Source organism: Mus pahari, chromosome 1 (assembly GCF_900095145.1).
Source record: "Mus pahari chromosome 1, PAHARI_EIJ_v1.1, whole genome shotgun sequence".
NCBI lineage: Eukaryota > Metazoa > Chordata > Mammalia > Rodentia > Muridae > Mus > Mus pahari.
In genome coordinates, this window is record NC_034590.1 from 120,326,415 (window position 1) to 120,341,296 (window position 14,882).

Here is a 14,882-nt window from a genome sequence, read left to right on the forward strand (position 1 = left end):
TTGGTCTCCTGAGTGCTGCAGTCCTTTTGCCTTGGTCTCCTGAGTGCTGCAGTCCTTTTGCCTTGGTCTCCTGAGTGCTGCAGTCCTTTTGCCTTAGTCTCCTGAGTACTGCAGTGCACTCAGGTACATGTGTGCGTCACTACCCTCTTTTCTTGGCAGGCAAGTTTGGCATTTACACAGTAGAAGTCAAAACTGGATTCTAGAATGATTCCCCTCCCCTCTCTGGAACCTGCTTTTCCTCCTGTGAGTGCCACTGTGGTCCAGGCAGAAACAAAAACAGTGATGAGCAGTAGGTGCTCCCCATCCCACCACCTGCTCCTCCTGCCCCCTGATGTCAACCCCATTACTACTTTGGAAATCCCCACATGGGGCTTCTGCGCAGTCACCTCCACTCCTCTTCACACATTCTCTGCCTCTCAAGCTGGTTCTGCATTTCAGCCACAGGGGTCTCCAGGGCTATAAATCTCTCGACCTTGACTTCCAGCTGCCTGGCACTTAAAGTTCTATCTCAGATCTCAGCTTCCTCAATAGCCCCTATGTCAGTCATTTTCTTTACCTTGGCACCCTTGTACTCCCCAAGATGTAGCTAGTCTTTCCTCCCATGCTCCACCAGGGTTCCCAGTGTCAGGATACCCTTTCTTGGCTTTGCATGGCTCACTTCTTTCCAATCTTTTTTTTTTTTTTTTTTTTTTTAAGATTTATTTATTTATTATATGCAAGTACACTTTAGTTGTCTTCAGACACTCCAGAAGAGGGCATCAAATCTCATTATGGATGGTTGTGAGCCACCATGTGGTTGCTGGGATTTGAACTCAGGACCTTCCGAAGAGCAGTCAGTGCTTTTAACCACTGAGCCATCTCTCCAGCCCCCACTTCTTTCCAATCTTAAACCTCAGTTAAATCTTCCCTGCTAGATCACTACCTAGCACCCAAGCAGGTTCCACAACCCCATTTATACAGTCTTGGCCAATTGTTTCATTCAGAGCATGCCCTGATCTCAGTATGGTCTCACGTATCCCAGGCTGGCCTGGAATATACTTGATTTGTAGCTGATGATGATCCTGAACTTCTGATCTTTCTGCCTCCACCTCCTATGCTACTATTATGGATGTGGGCCACTATGGATGATTTATATGTTGCTGGGGATTAAACCAAAGACTCAGTACATGCCAGGCAAGCATTCCTCTACTGGAGCTACATGCCTGGTCACACAATATGAAGATTTTTATTTATTGTCTTTTTTATTGTGTCTCCCCACTGCAATGTGAACCCTCTAGAAGAGGGTAACCTGGCATCCCAGAACAGACATTTTTAACTGGTGGGACATGGGTGGTGGGCATGTTATTCCTAGAGCTGGCTAATCTCTTCTTGCAGGTAAGAAAGGCTTCATAGCTGAGCTTCAGTCAGGGACTGTGTCTAACCCACTGAAATCAAAGAATCACTTTTCCATCTGTAACCCAAAAGGATTCTGCTACCCAAGGAGAAGCAAATGGCTTGGGGATAAGCCCTGAGCACTGTTCTCCATACACACACAGGGCTGACGGATACAGGGAGATCAGGTCGGGTGGATGCTGAGAAGTGCCCTCTGCATTTGATGCTTAGCAGCCCTTTAGCTCTTGAGATGACAGCTCTTATAGAGTTGCTGGGCTTTCCTACTGATGTAAGGGTTTAGGACTTACTGGACACTCAGGAGGAGAAGGTAGAGTCTCAGGAAGTTGTCTGCTGAACCTAAGAGGACAGTGTGACAGTCACTGTGGTGGGACAGTGCAGGAGGTGGACATAGGAGGTCTTCTTCATTTGAGGTTGATTTTGAGAGAGGAGGCATCGGGAGAGAGAAGTTAAAGGTTTTTGTTGTGGTGGATTGCGTGCGTGCGTGCATGCACACATGTTCGTGTGTGCACACATATATGTACAGGGGCAAGTGCATGTGTATGTGCATGTAGAGGTCTGAACTCAACCTTGGGTGTTGTTCCTCAGGCACTGTCCACCATGTTGTTTTTTATTTTATTTTTATTTTATTTTATTTATTTTTTGAGACAGGCTCTCTCACTGGCCTGGGGCTCACAGACTAGTTTAGGCTGGCTGGCTGCCGAGCCCTAGTGACCTGCATGTCTCTGCCTTGCTGGTGCTGGCATTGCATGGGTCCTGGGGACTGAATTCAGCTATTCGCATTTGCAGGGCAAGCACTTTACCTCCACTAAGCTACCTCCTCAGCCTGAGGGTAAAAGCTTTGAACCAAGGGTAGGATAGCTGATCTCCGGGCTTTGAAGGAGCCACGGGGATGAGATGACTGTCACTGAGATGAGTGGAGAACTTTTCTGAGAAAAGGCAGATGCACTTTACAGCACTAGGACAGGCCATGAAGACGCCCAACTGCCTGCAGATGCTTTTTTCTTCTGTGGGAAAATGAGCTGACTTGCTGATGTTTTGAGATTGTATTTTTATCCTTGGCTTTTTCTTTATCTTGAACCTTTTGACAGGACAGATTCTTCAAAAATATCCCATCTGTGTGGCTATACACTGAGAAGTCCAAGCATGGATCCATCCTTGAGTTTTCTTGTTGATGGATGGAGTGGCCACATAGAGAGCTATGGGTGTGACTGCCATGAGATGGAGTCCAGAAGTCCAGGTCACTTAAAACTGTGTAAAACTCCTAAACCCTGAAGAGTTAGGTGGGCAGATGGCTGTGTGTGTGTGTGTGTGTGTGACCCTTGAGTTGGCCAAACAACTCGGTTGGGATCCAGGTCTAATGCTTATAAGCTGGGCCTTGTTGACACCCTCCAAGCCTAGGACCTCATCTATACAGTGCTGGGTTGTGGCAGTTCGCCTCCTTCCTCCCTGCTACAGTCATAAAATGCACTGGCTCCTCACTGTGTATCTGCCCCCACCCCCACCCCAGGGAGCCTGACTGTTCAGTATGCCCCAGCAAAAGATAGAGCTTTTTGTCACCATTATTACTGGTCCCTTCCTTCTGGCATCCGTCCTCCTCTGTTTGGGGGAATGATGGCATGAGGCCAGCTAGTAGGACTAGGAGCCAAATCTTTCTCCTCTGTTTATTCACATGGTTTCTATGGCTATGGCAAAAAAAGCAAACAGAAGTTTGACTAGATATACGTGCTTGACAGCCTGCAACATTTAAAACTAGTGTCTACTTACGTAGGAGGCTAAAGACATAACATTATGTTAAAATGAATAACGGCCCATCCAGGAGGAGAAAAGACATTTTAGAAGAAAAAGTTCTCAGCAAGAAGGAACATGCAGACGGCTCTGAGAAATGCGAGCTCCTGTGTCCTCACGGTTTCTCTGTGCTGTCTAGGTGTGAGTTCAGAAGGGACACTTTCTTCTAGGTCACCCCTTCATCTGGCACCTGGGGTAGGGCTTGGAACGAAGGAGGGCTCTGTGCATGCATGTGGGGCTGCTGGAACAGGTTGATGTTGAACAAGTTTGTTAGGACCCAACAGACTGCTCAAGTCAATAGTGTCTGACTCTGGCTTGGTCCACCCGGACTCTCTGCTTTGTTGTCTCTGATATGGAAGTTTATTTGCTCTTATTATTTTTAATAGGATACCTTTCACTTATTCTTGGAAGAATTCCTACATGTAAACAATGTATCTTGCTTGCATCCATTCCAACTGTCCCCTACCAATCCCCCAGGGGCCAGGACACACCCCTTTCCCCTTTCCCTGCCCATGGAGTGCAGTTAGTGCCGCTGGTTGGAATGCTGACCCATCTTGTGCAGTTCCTGCACAGGCAGCTATAGCTGTAGTGAGTCCACGGGTACAGCTGCCATGTCCCATCTAGATGCCAGTGACTTACAGCGCTTCTCTCCAACGTCAAGCTCTTCCGTTCTTTCGTCCCCCTTCCAGTTCGTTCCCTGAGCCTTGTGGGGAGGGGTTAGCAGAGATGACCTGATTAGGGCTGAACACTCAATACTCACTTAGTCTCAGCTCTTTGACTGTTATGGGTCTCTGCCTTGGCTGCTGCCCACTGTAGAGAGAAGCTTCTCTGGCCAGGGTGGAGGGCAGCACTAATCTATGGGTAAAAATGTAAGTATTTAGTTAGAAGGCAGTTTAGCAGCATGTTCAAACTGCAAAGGCCTATCACTGTGTTTCCAGTTATCAGGTGTGATGGCATGGGACCCTAAAGTGGAAATGTTTGGGAATGTGCCTGGACCATCGCCCTTGTACCATCGCATCTGTCCACACGGAAAGAGTCAGCCACCAAACACGGAGTAACGGGAACTTTCTATTTAGTGGAGAAGTTCTAGATGTATTTCTGCCCTCAAAGAGTCAGCATTTAGCTGGAGAAAGGAAAGGGAGGCTGTGCAGAAAAATCGAGAACACTTGAGGCGATTGGGGCCAGCCCTTCTTGTTAGGCAGACATCCTGGAAGGCAAAAAGTGCTAGGCGGGGTGTGCTGACAGCTAGCCATGCTCAGCCTCTTGGCAGCCATAGCAGGGAGAAAGGAGAATCTGGTATTCATTGTGCGGTAGTTTCTAATTTCCTTCTGCTTTCAAGATCCTCTTCTGAGGGAGAACAATGCCCTGAACAGCTAGGTTTGGCTTTCCTGGCACCTACACAAGCAAAGGGAGGGCCAGGCACCCGAAAGCATACAATGGAGAGTGCTTGCCGTACAGATGGCCTCTGACATCCGTTGAGAGTCAATGGGGACAAATGAGGTGGAGAATAGCTGATGGAACTAGCCCCCACCCCCTCTCATGTATAAATGTTATTTTAAACTTTCCCTAAACCACCAGGGTTCCTATGATGACTCCGGTGTCTGGAGGAGATCGAAGAGTTACAGGAATCCCTGCAGGACTCGGCCCGGAAACTAAGGGACACTCTATGCCACCAAGGCTCTGGAGGCAGCGGGGTGGTGGTGGCTACTGAGAACAGGAATAGATTATCTGGTGGGTTCAGCTCAAGGACCAGATCTGGAAGGGTCCTAGGCTGGGTCTGTCATTTCCACAGCCAGGGTCTTTAAGGCCAGTTAGGGGCAGAAGGCCCAGGGCTGTGTCCAAGGAATGGGGTGGAGTTTCCTCTTTCCTTGCTCTCCGCACTTGGCCTTTTAGTTGTAGAGTTTAGAACATTTATCAGCCTTTCTGGGTTCACTTTTCATCACCAGATAATAGATTGGTTGCAAAAATGATAGGGTCATGTGTCTGAAGAGACAGGAGGGGCTGCAGGGTGTGTGATGCTGTCTGCAGTCTGTGGGAGTCTGTCAGGAAAGACGGTGTAAGGATGGTGACCAGGAGGACAGAGTGAGGAGTGAGTCAGGCCACGGTGGGGCACAGGATAGTCATTTCTAAGATGCGACAACATTCAGAGGAAGGGACAGATGGCTCAGTGGTTAAGAATTCTTGCTGCTCTTCCAAGGGACGCTGAGTCTCAGCATCCACAGGAGATGAATCACAACTACTTGGAACTCTAGCTCCAGGGGATCCAGTGTACTCTTCTGCCCCCCCCACACAATTTTTTTTTAAAAGTAAAAGATGTGACAATGTGACAATATTTAGATATCTAACTTATGTTACACAGGAGGCTTAGGCAGAGGCTCATAGTGTTATGTAGTGAATCCTAAGGATAGTTCAGGCTACAGAGTAAGACCCTGGTCTCTTATATTTTTGGTTGTGAGCCTAGCCTTTAATGCTGAGCCATCTCTCTAGCACAAGACCATGTCTCAAAAATTAGATAAAATAATAAAAGAGGGCTGGTGAGATGGCTCAGCGGTTAAGAGTACTGACAACTCTTTTGGAGGTCATGAGTTCAAATCCCAGCAACCACACGGTGGCTCACAACCATCCATAATGAGAAACAAACAAACAAACAAACAAACAAAACCTATGGGCCAGAGTGAGCAGGGGGAGGGAGGGGGAGTCGAGAGCAAGAGAGAGGAGAGAGAAGGGAAAGGGGAATAATAATAATAATAATAGTAATAATAATAAAAAGATGTGGGAAGGTGAGCAGGTTTTTTGACATGTATATCACTGAAGTGTGATATTCTTACCATTTGTTTCCTATTATCTGGTGTTTATATTGAAGATTTATTTATTTATTCAAACTTTTTTCCATTTATTTGTCCAGTGTGTGTATACGTGTGTGTGTATGTGTTCATGTGTCACCGCACTCATGTGGAGGTTAGAGGAAAACTTGTGGGACTCATTTCTCTTCTACGTTTGTCAGTTCTGAAGATCAATGACAGGTTGTCAAGCTTGGTAGCAAGTGCCCTTACCTGCTGGGCCGTCTTGCCAGCCCATTGCTTGTTTAGTATCCCAGGCTGGTACTGAGCTTGTAATCACCCTGCTTTGGCCTCCCAAGTACTATGGTTACCAGGATGCCCTGCCACGCCAACTTTCCCGATTAATTTTTAAAATCTTTAACTAAAAGTGATTTTTAGCCGGAGCTGTAACTCAGGTGTTATCGGGCTTCCCTGGCAGGCTTGTAACCCTTAGTGGAGAAAAGGCCAGGGCAGGCATCGACTCCCGACTCCCTCCCGGATCTCTTGTTCTCTATTGTCTTCAGTGGGGACAGGTGTGGTCAGATGGCATGGCTATCCTTTCAGTCATGATTACAGGGTTGCACTGAGATGTGACCACAGTATGAGTCAGCATGAGATATTCTGGATGCGATCCGCGGTCATCTTTGTCCACTCGAAGCTCAGGCACCGAGATGCAGGCATAGACATTGGCACTCTTGGGCTGGGGGCTTGTCAGATCTTGCTCGCTCTGGTTTCTGGAATGGGAGAAAATTTTGGAGGGAGAGGGAAGCTGTGGAAAGCAATCCCCCCCCCTCACCCCCAGGGCCTGGAAATCCTGCTGCAAGGCCTGGAATTTCGACTTCCTGTTTGGCCTGGCTGTTGTTCCCCCACATTTTTGGCCCTGACACATCCTCTTCCTCCCCCTCTCAGGATGTTTCCTCATCTGCAAAATGAGGGGGTTGTATTAGATCGTATCTCAGGCCCCTTTATGTTTGAAAAAGTGATGATCCTGCCTCCTAGACACTTCCTCACTTTCCCCGCAGGCCTTTTGATTGACAGAAGAGGAGGGAGAATGTGCATTCTATCTACAGCTCCAGCTCCAAACAGAGATTGATTCAGCCCAGGAAATCAGTGGAATTGAGGTTGAAAAATGCTGTTTAGAGAAGGAGAGACAGAGGAGGTGGAAGGACTTGAAAGGCAGGTGTGTAAATACTCTATAGGTAGTAGATAAATGGCAGTGAAAGAACAAGAATGAAAGAGGAAGAAGACGGATGTGTGTCCAGTGTTTATAAGGGAGAGACTAGGAGCTGCTGGCACAGGACAGATGTGTCGGGCGTGCTTACAGCTTGGGTGAATAGAGTTTAAGCTGCTGACCTCAGTATAAACCAATGCTGAGAGGTGCTAGAGTTTGGATGCTGAATGCTCCCTGAGAAAAGGTTTACACGTTAAAGGCTTGTTCCCTGGGGTGCCAGTGGGAGGTGGTCGAACCTTTAGGGGGTGAAGCCTGGTAGGAGAGACTTTAGGTTATTAGGGGTGTGCCCTTTGAAGGGATTGCGGGACCTCAGCTACTACCTCTGTCTCTGCTTCCTGGCCACCGGATGGACTGTTCTGCTTCAGTCTCCTGTAGTTGTAACTGGCCTGGCAGAAATGAAGGTATTCTAAAGTATCACTTGTATCTCTCGATCTAACTAACAAACTACTGAAAGAGTGGACTCCAAAGAAATGGGAATTTTCCTGGAATTCTCAAGATGGGCAGAGGAAAAGGTACCACCAGCCAGAGGGGGAGCTTGTCTTCCAGAAAGAGATTTCATTCAGTTCTAACAGCTTGCCAGGAAGAGACTAAAACCTAAATAAAGGTGGATGGGATCACAACTTGACAGGACCTGCTTATATGTGCTTGTCTTTGGCCCTCTATCTAGACTTTGATCTCACTTCTAGACTCTGAAGATGGCGTTGGAAGCAGAGGTTGCTGGATCTCTCTGTCCTTCTTCCCAGTGCGGTTACATTGAATGACCTCCATTCTCTGCTTCCCATTTTTAATTTGACTCTTTCAATTGGCTTACTGAGGATTGGTGGCTGAACCTGACACAGGCTATAAACCCCAAGTTCTATAACAGCCACCTGGCTTCATCCAAAGCCCAATGGAATGGGGTGTGTCAGATCTTGGATTATGTTCTCCAAAACACATGGTTTCAGATAAATATTTTTCCTTATAAAAGAATTATCCTGTTATTTCATTATAGTAACACAAATCTGACCACACAAAGAGATTGATGGCACACCCTCCCCCAACCTCCTGATTCACTATGGAAGAGCCACACCCTGTGAGGGACCCTTCCTCTAGAATTATGAAGGGGTGGCTGTTAATGTCACATGACAGTATGAGGATAACACACTGGGTGGTCCAATGACTCAGGCAATCACTTCCCTATGAGCTCTATCATGAGACAGTCATGCTTTCTCTTGCTTTTCACTAAAATGACAATCCAGTTGTTATTCCTAGAGTCAGATAAAAGAAGATGAAGAGAAATAAGAACTGTATTGTGCCTGTAACTCCAGCTACTCAGGAGGCCTGAGAGATGAGGCTTGAAACTGGAGGCTAGCCCAGGCAACGTAGTGAATGAGACTTTGTCTACAAAGGGATGGGGAGGTAGCTCAATGGTAGAGTACTTGAGTGGTGTGTGCAGTGCCCTGGGTTCAGTGTCCAGTGGTTGTGAGTGCCTGTACAGGCCAGAAGAAGGTGTTGGAGCTACTTACCCTGGATTTACAGGCAGTTGTGAATGGCCTGACTTGGATTCTAGGAGCCCAGTTCAGATCCTCTGGAAGAGCAAGAAGCAGGTTTAGCTTCTGAGCTGGCTCTCCAGCCCTGGAAGTGATTTTTTAATGGCTAAGGCTAGAGGTGGCTGCTCTCTTCCTGGCTCCTCACCTTCATCTGCTATTTGGATGTTCTCTAGAACACATTGTTCTCTTCTGGTCTTGGGCTTGTACAGGGCACCCAAAGGACACATACTGACTTCTTGCAGCTTCCGTTCAGTCTTTGCTGAATGGAAACCGCTCAAGGAGGTACGTTCAAACCCAAACATAATGAACAATAGGAATTTCCAATGCTTTCTACTAGGCGCAGGTTTGTTTCGAGGTTCTGCTGGGGTGGGGTGGTGGGGGAGGCCTTTTCCAGCCTGTATAAACAGAACAGGATGGAGAGATGCGAACAGTGTTTGGAATAATAATAATAATAATAATAATAATAATAATAATAATAATAATATATCTCCATTGTTGTTTTACAGGGCTGTAGCAGTGGCCAGGAAGAAAACTGCCCCCACTGGAGGTTGTTTTTGTGATTGTTCTTTGGAGCATTGTTCTAAAAATGGGAAATGACATCTTGCCATGTCAAAAGGAAGCAAACACCTGCAGTTAAAGGGACGCCTTCTTAGAGGTGGCTTTTTGGAGCAAACACAGTTGTAGCTACAGCCGCTTCTGGATAGAGGCCGTGGCAGAAGTTTGACGGGAGCTTTCTTTGCTTGCAAGGGATGGGATGTGGGCTTTGGTAGCTATGGGTATAGGCGACTATCTTCTTACCCACCCAATAAATTGTGTCCTGCATTATCTGTTCTGTGATCACCTTGATGGGTTTTGCGTACTTATTTGTATTTTGAGATGGTCTCGAAATAATGAAACTCAAGCCGGCTTCAAATTTACCATCCTCCTGCCTCAGTTTAGGGAGTGCTGGGATTATAGGTATGCACCACCACACCCTGTTGACTGAATAGGGGTCTGCTCTGTTTCCTTCCTTGGCGTGCTCACATTCCTGGGAGGGTTGGTCATCACCACACAACGTTCTTGTCACATTTTCTTCAGTTTTCAGAGTCAGCACATGACAGATTGTCCACATGACTGAGGAGCCAGGCAGAATTTTCACATGCCTCTCTCTCTCTCTCTCTCTCTTTTTTGTTTCCTCTTTTTTTTCTCTCTCTCTCTCCCTCACTCCCTTCTCTTTCTCCTGACTCATCAGAAGCAGGTAGAATAGAACTTTAGCCATCAGTCATTATGTTGCTCTAGGCCTAGGACTTTCCAACCCATCCCGACACTGGTGACGCCCCGAAGTACAGTCTGAAATTCTGTACACTGAGGGCAGGCATTCAGAGATCTTTTTTTAAAAAAAAATTATCTGGTTAATATTTAACATACATTCACAAAGCAAAAAATAATCAAGGCTTAAACTTACCAGGCATGAAATGAATACATTTCAGAATGATTTGTAGTTTAGGAAGAATCTGGTTCTGTGGCCTGATTTCATCTTCATTAGAAAGAAGAAGGTGGGCCCACAGGGCTTGATGCATGCCAGGCTCTCTGGAATTTTGCTTATACCTAGCTGCCTACGCTGTGTCTGAATTCCTAAGCATACTGGTTTACATGTTGGGTCATTTTGGGGAGGTGGGGCTCCAGTATTCTCCCTGGGGCCACTTGGTTATTGATGTGGTCTTGTCTAGAATCAGAGAGATGGAATAAAGAGTCTCAAACCCTGTAATGGAATTGCTATCTTAATGTTCATGTCGGTACAGCTTTAGTGGTGGTTCTCAACCTGTGGGCTACAACCCCCTTGGAGGTCACATTAGATAGCCTGCATATCAGATATTTATATTATGATTCATAACAGTAGTAAATTATGGTTATGAAGTAGCCTTGGAAATAGTTTCATGGCTGGGGGGTGGGGGCGGTCACCACAGCATAAGGATCTGTATTCAGGACCACAGCATTAGGAAGGTGAAGAACCACCACCTTGGAGGCTCAGACCCAGCTTTCCTTTTGTGTGCCTGCCTCTGTTTTTGTTGTTGTTTGTTTGAAATTTCAGGGTCTTCTATATCTCAGGCTGCCTGGTATTTACAATGTAAGAGAAGATGACTTTGCGCTTCCCATCCTCCTGTCTCCACCTCCCAAGTGCTGGAATCACAAGGGTACACAGGCGCTTTGTAGCTGCATCCAGGGCCCCTTAAGTGCCGACCCTTGAAGGGAATCTTAGCATGATCCAGTTTAGCAAATCAAAATTTAGGATGCCTCATTGAATGGGACCTTCTGGTGAATTCACCACGAGGTGTGTCTTGAAAACTTGGTGGGCAGTGAAGGATGGAAATGGGTTCACGTGGGAATTCTGGAAAGGGCAGGGGATCAGGAACCGCTTATGAAAAGGGATGGAGGTGTGAATAGAATGGGTTTTGTTTCTGGCTTCAGATATTAATATGTAAACTTCATTGCAACTTACCTAGCTTAACTTGGGACAGTAAGGGGTGTCGGGACTCCAAGCCAAAGGCATGGTGGGGCAGCAGGATCTGAAGCAGGAAACAGGGTTGTTCATGAGAGGCCTGCTCCTCTCACAGGAGGCTGGGAGCAGGGAAGGACTCTGAGGATCCCCTTAATCCACCTCCCAGCACTGGGATCACAGGCCTGCTGCCACATTGGCTTTATTCAAGCAAGCACTTTACCCGCTGAGCCAGGCCCGCTCTTTCTTTTTGTTTCTTTCTTTTTTTCCTCTTCCTTGCCTTTCTGAGGCAGGCCTCAAAAATCATAGCAACCTTTCTGCCTCAGTCTCTCAAGTGCTGAGCCACCAAGTCTAGCAGTTCACATCTTGATCTAAAGCCAGTAAGATCTGTGTGTGTGTGTGTGTGTGTGTGTGTGTGTGTGTGTGTGTGTGTGCATAATGCCATTAACTTTGTGGTAATATGTTAGACAACTGTAGGAAACAAATTCACAGGTCACTTGCAATAATCCAGGCAACATGCTGAAGGCTTAGTGCAGGCAGTGGACTGGATTCTAGGTTAAACTGGACTCAGACAGAGACTGAAATGGAAACCTAAAGTTAGAAGGCCCGAGAATTCAGCACCCCACAGTTCTTTCTCCTCCTCCAAGATCTTTCAGGGTGCCCCTGACCACATTTCTGTCCTACAATTGACAGAGGATCTGCTTTCCTGCTAGGTAGGACTCCTCTAGAAGGACTCCCCCGACCCCTGAAGTGCCGCAGTGGATGATGCTTTGTCGCTTACAGGGTGCTTGCATGCTACCAGCACAAAGCTTCAGGTACCTTGTAAAAGTCTCAGCAAGGCTCCTGTGCTGGGCCTGGCACCTGTTTACTCGCCAGGGAAACAAATCCAAAGTTTCTAGCTCTAGTTTATCAATTCTGAAGCTGGCTACCGTGCTTGCTTAGTTGGATCTACTTCCAGATTTTTTTTTTTTCGCATATACCATAATTTTATAATTTTAGTTCACGGAAGTATGCCGGGTGGCTAGCTACTGATGACTCTAGTCTCACATTCTCATAAGCCGGTTGATCTATTCAGTAAGCCCTTGGGAGGACCGTCCCCTAATTACAGGTTTCAGAGTACATTGTTTGCCTGGCCCTATCATCAGTCAGGGCTTCTTTTATCATCATCTGCTTGAAGCTCTTTGGAGCAACTGATCACGCAGCCCAGCCGTGAATTACTACCCACAGCTGCCTTGGTGTTCACAAACAGCATGCCTGGTGTCAGCTGCAAACTGGAGAGCATTTTATCCCCTTCATCTTGATAAGGCTGAGGAGGGCTGGCTTTGCCTTCCCCTTCCTGCCTTGTGAGTCACAGATTTTTCTGCCAGACTCGCCCTGTCTCACGAGACAAACAGCAGCTTTCCTGATAATCAATGGATCCAGGTTCTAACCGGCTAAGCTCCTGAGCCTGCAATGGCAGTCAGTCCCTCTGTAGAGACCTTCCAGGCTAAAATTCCTGTGGTTGCAGATGATGCGGGTAGCATAGTTTAAAATTTTTCTTTTCTTTTTCTTTTCTTTCTTTTCTTTTTTTTTTCTCGAGACAGGGTTTCTCTGTGTAGCCCTGGCTGTCCTGGAACTCACTTTGTAGACCAGGCTGGCCTCGAACTCAGAAATCTGCCTGCCTCTGCCTCCCAAGTGCTGGGATAAAAGGCATGCGCCACCATGCCTAGCCTGAATTTTTCTTCCTCACCCAGATTCATAGTTTTCTTCACAAAGCCACCAAAAAATATGACCTTTCTCTTCCCCATGTTCCTCAGAGTTATGAATGTTAAAATTAAGGGTGCTAAATTTCTTTTTTCCCCTTCCTTGCCTTTTTCTCTTTCTCCTTCTCTCCTTCCTTCCTTCCTTCCTTCCTTCCTTCCTTCCTTCCTTCCTTCCTTCCTTCCTCCTTCTCTTCCTTCCTTTTTTGAGGCAGAAGCATAGTCTCACTAAGTAGTTCTGGGCTGGCCTGGAACTTGCTACATACCCAAGCTGGCCTCGAACTCACAGGTGCCAGGGTTAGAGGTGTGTACCACTATACCTGGCTATTGATTTTTTTTTTTTTTTAAGACAAAGCTGGTCTTGAGTTTGTAGTGATCTGTCTGCCTTTGCCTCTCAAGTGCTGGGATTATAGGTGTGCACCACTTGATGCTGCTTTTAATCTTTTTATTTATTTTTTTTATTTTTTGACTCAGAAACATTTAAAACCTTGTCTTCATATGTGCTTAATCCTTTTCAAATTCATGAAGTGTGTATTTGCACACCACCCTCCTATATTTTAGTTTGGCATATTCATAGTGAGGATGTCTGATTACAGAAATAGAAGTGTAGATTCTCTGTCTCTCTGTCTCTGTCTCTGTCTGTCTGTCTCTTTCTCTCCTGAGATGGTCTCATTCTTAGTTTTAGTTGACCTAGAACTCAGACTGTCTGCCTTTGAGTGTCGGATTAAAGGCAGACATCACCTCACTCAGCCTCTCTTTATTTTTGAAATGTAAACACCACTCTTAGCATGAGGTTCCTTAAAACAACATCATCAACAACATCAAACCTTGCTGGCCTGGGCAGGACCTTGGCCTACTAGCAGGATCAAGATTTTAGCTTAGCAGGTCAGGGAAAAACAAAATCCCAATGGCCACTTCCTAGTTTTCTCCAATTCCATTTACACTGCACAGATAATTCACCTTTTCTAGGGTTGTAGCCAGTTCATTTTCGCATTTGGCCATGTGCTCGCGCGCGCATGCGTACATCCACCTTGTGCCCAGCAGCTCTCACGGGTGCTCGTGGGGCTTCATGTTTGCACAGCGAACAGTTTCTCGATAGCTACGTTTCCTACCCTGCGTTCTGCATTTGAAGAACCTAAGGTATGTACCTTTCTCTGGGCTAATGCACATTCTTGCACATTGCCAAAGCCCTCTAAGGCAGAGATCCACTGCAATATAAATGTATTTCCTTTTATTCCCAGTCACCTGCATTGTGTTTGTGCAAGGTAAATACTTTCCTAGCAGTGAGTAAGTCGTTAAAATTCGGAACTTTTTATGACCTTGGACCTTGTCCATTTAAATAATGCTCACCTAGGTGGGTAGTTCGAGGGAGGCCAAGTATGCACCTTAGACAGAATGACCTGGATACAGAAGAATCTGGGGCCTTGGGAGTGAAGGAGTGGGCCGCCACCAGGGCCCAGCCTGCCACAGATAGTCTCTTTTGGAATCATCGATTCCCCTGACCTGCCCTGGAATTTTTACAATCCCAGCCCCTCCTCTGGCAGACAATGAAGGAGTGGGTGTGGTAGCTTTAACGCTGTGTACACAAATGGATGTTTATGGTGGACTTTTCTCATCATAATCCCTAGTTTACTGACCCTGGAGAGTCCTGTGTGGGAGGTTCTACCATCAGTAGGGCAGGAACTGGGCCTCAGCTCTGGGTTGTGTGAGAAATAAAAGAGATATGCTAATGTCTGCCAAGCTAAAGCTTGTAAGGTTGCTGTTTCTGCTATGGGACTTTAAAACCAGGCAGGTGGACCAATTCTTGTTCCCCTCTGTCTTCAGGGCCATCTCAGAGTCTAGATATGTCAGGATGGCCTTTGGGGTCTTGTGGGAGTGGAGTTACTCCTAATTCAAAAGGACTGGCCGGCC

At 46.6% G+C, this 14,882-nt stretch overlaps 1 protein-coding gene across 1 annotated transcript in view; it reads left to right on the forward strand.

The window, feature by feature from the left end:
* The window catches only part of Ahnak (AHNAK nucleoprotein), an 89,753-nt gene extending 80,175 nt beyond the window's left edge, over positions 1 to 9,578 (forward strand). Inside the window, exon 7 of the mRNA XM_021205213.2 lies at positions 9,263 to 9,578. The gene's annotated coding sequence lies outside the window, so the exon portion shown is untranslated. The remainder of the gene's footprint in view (positions 1 to 9,262) is intronic.
* Positions 9,579 to 14,882: the final 5,304 nt, after the last annotated feature.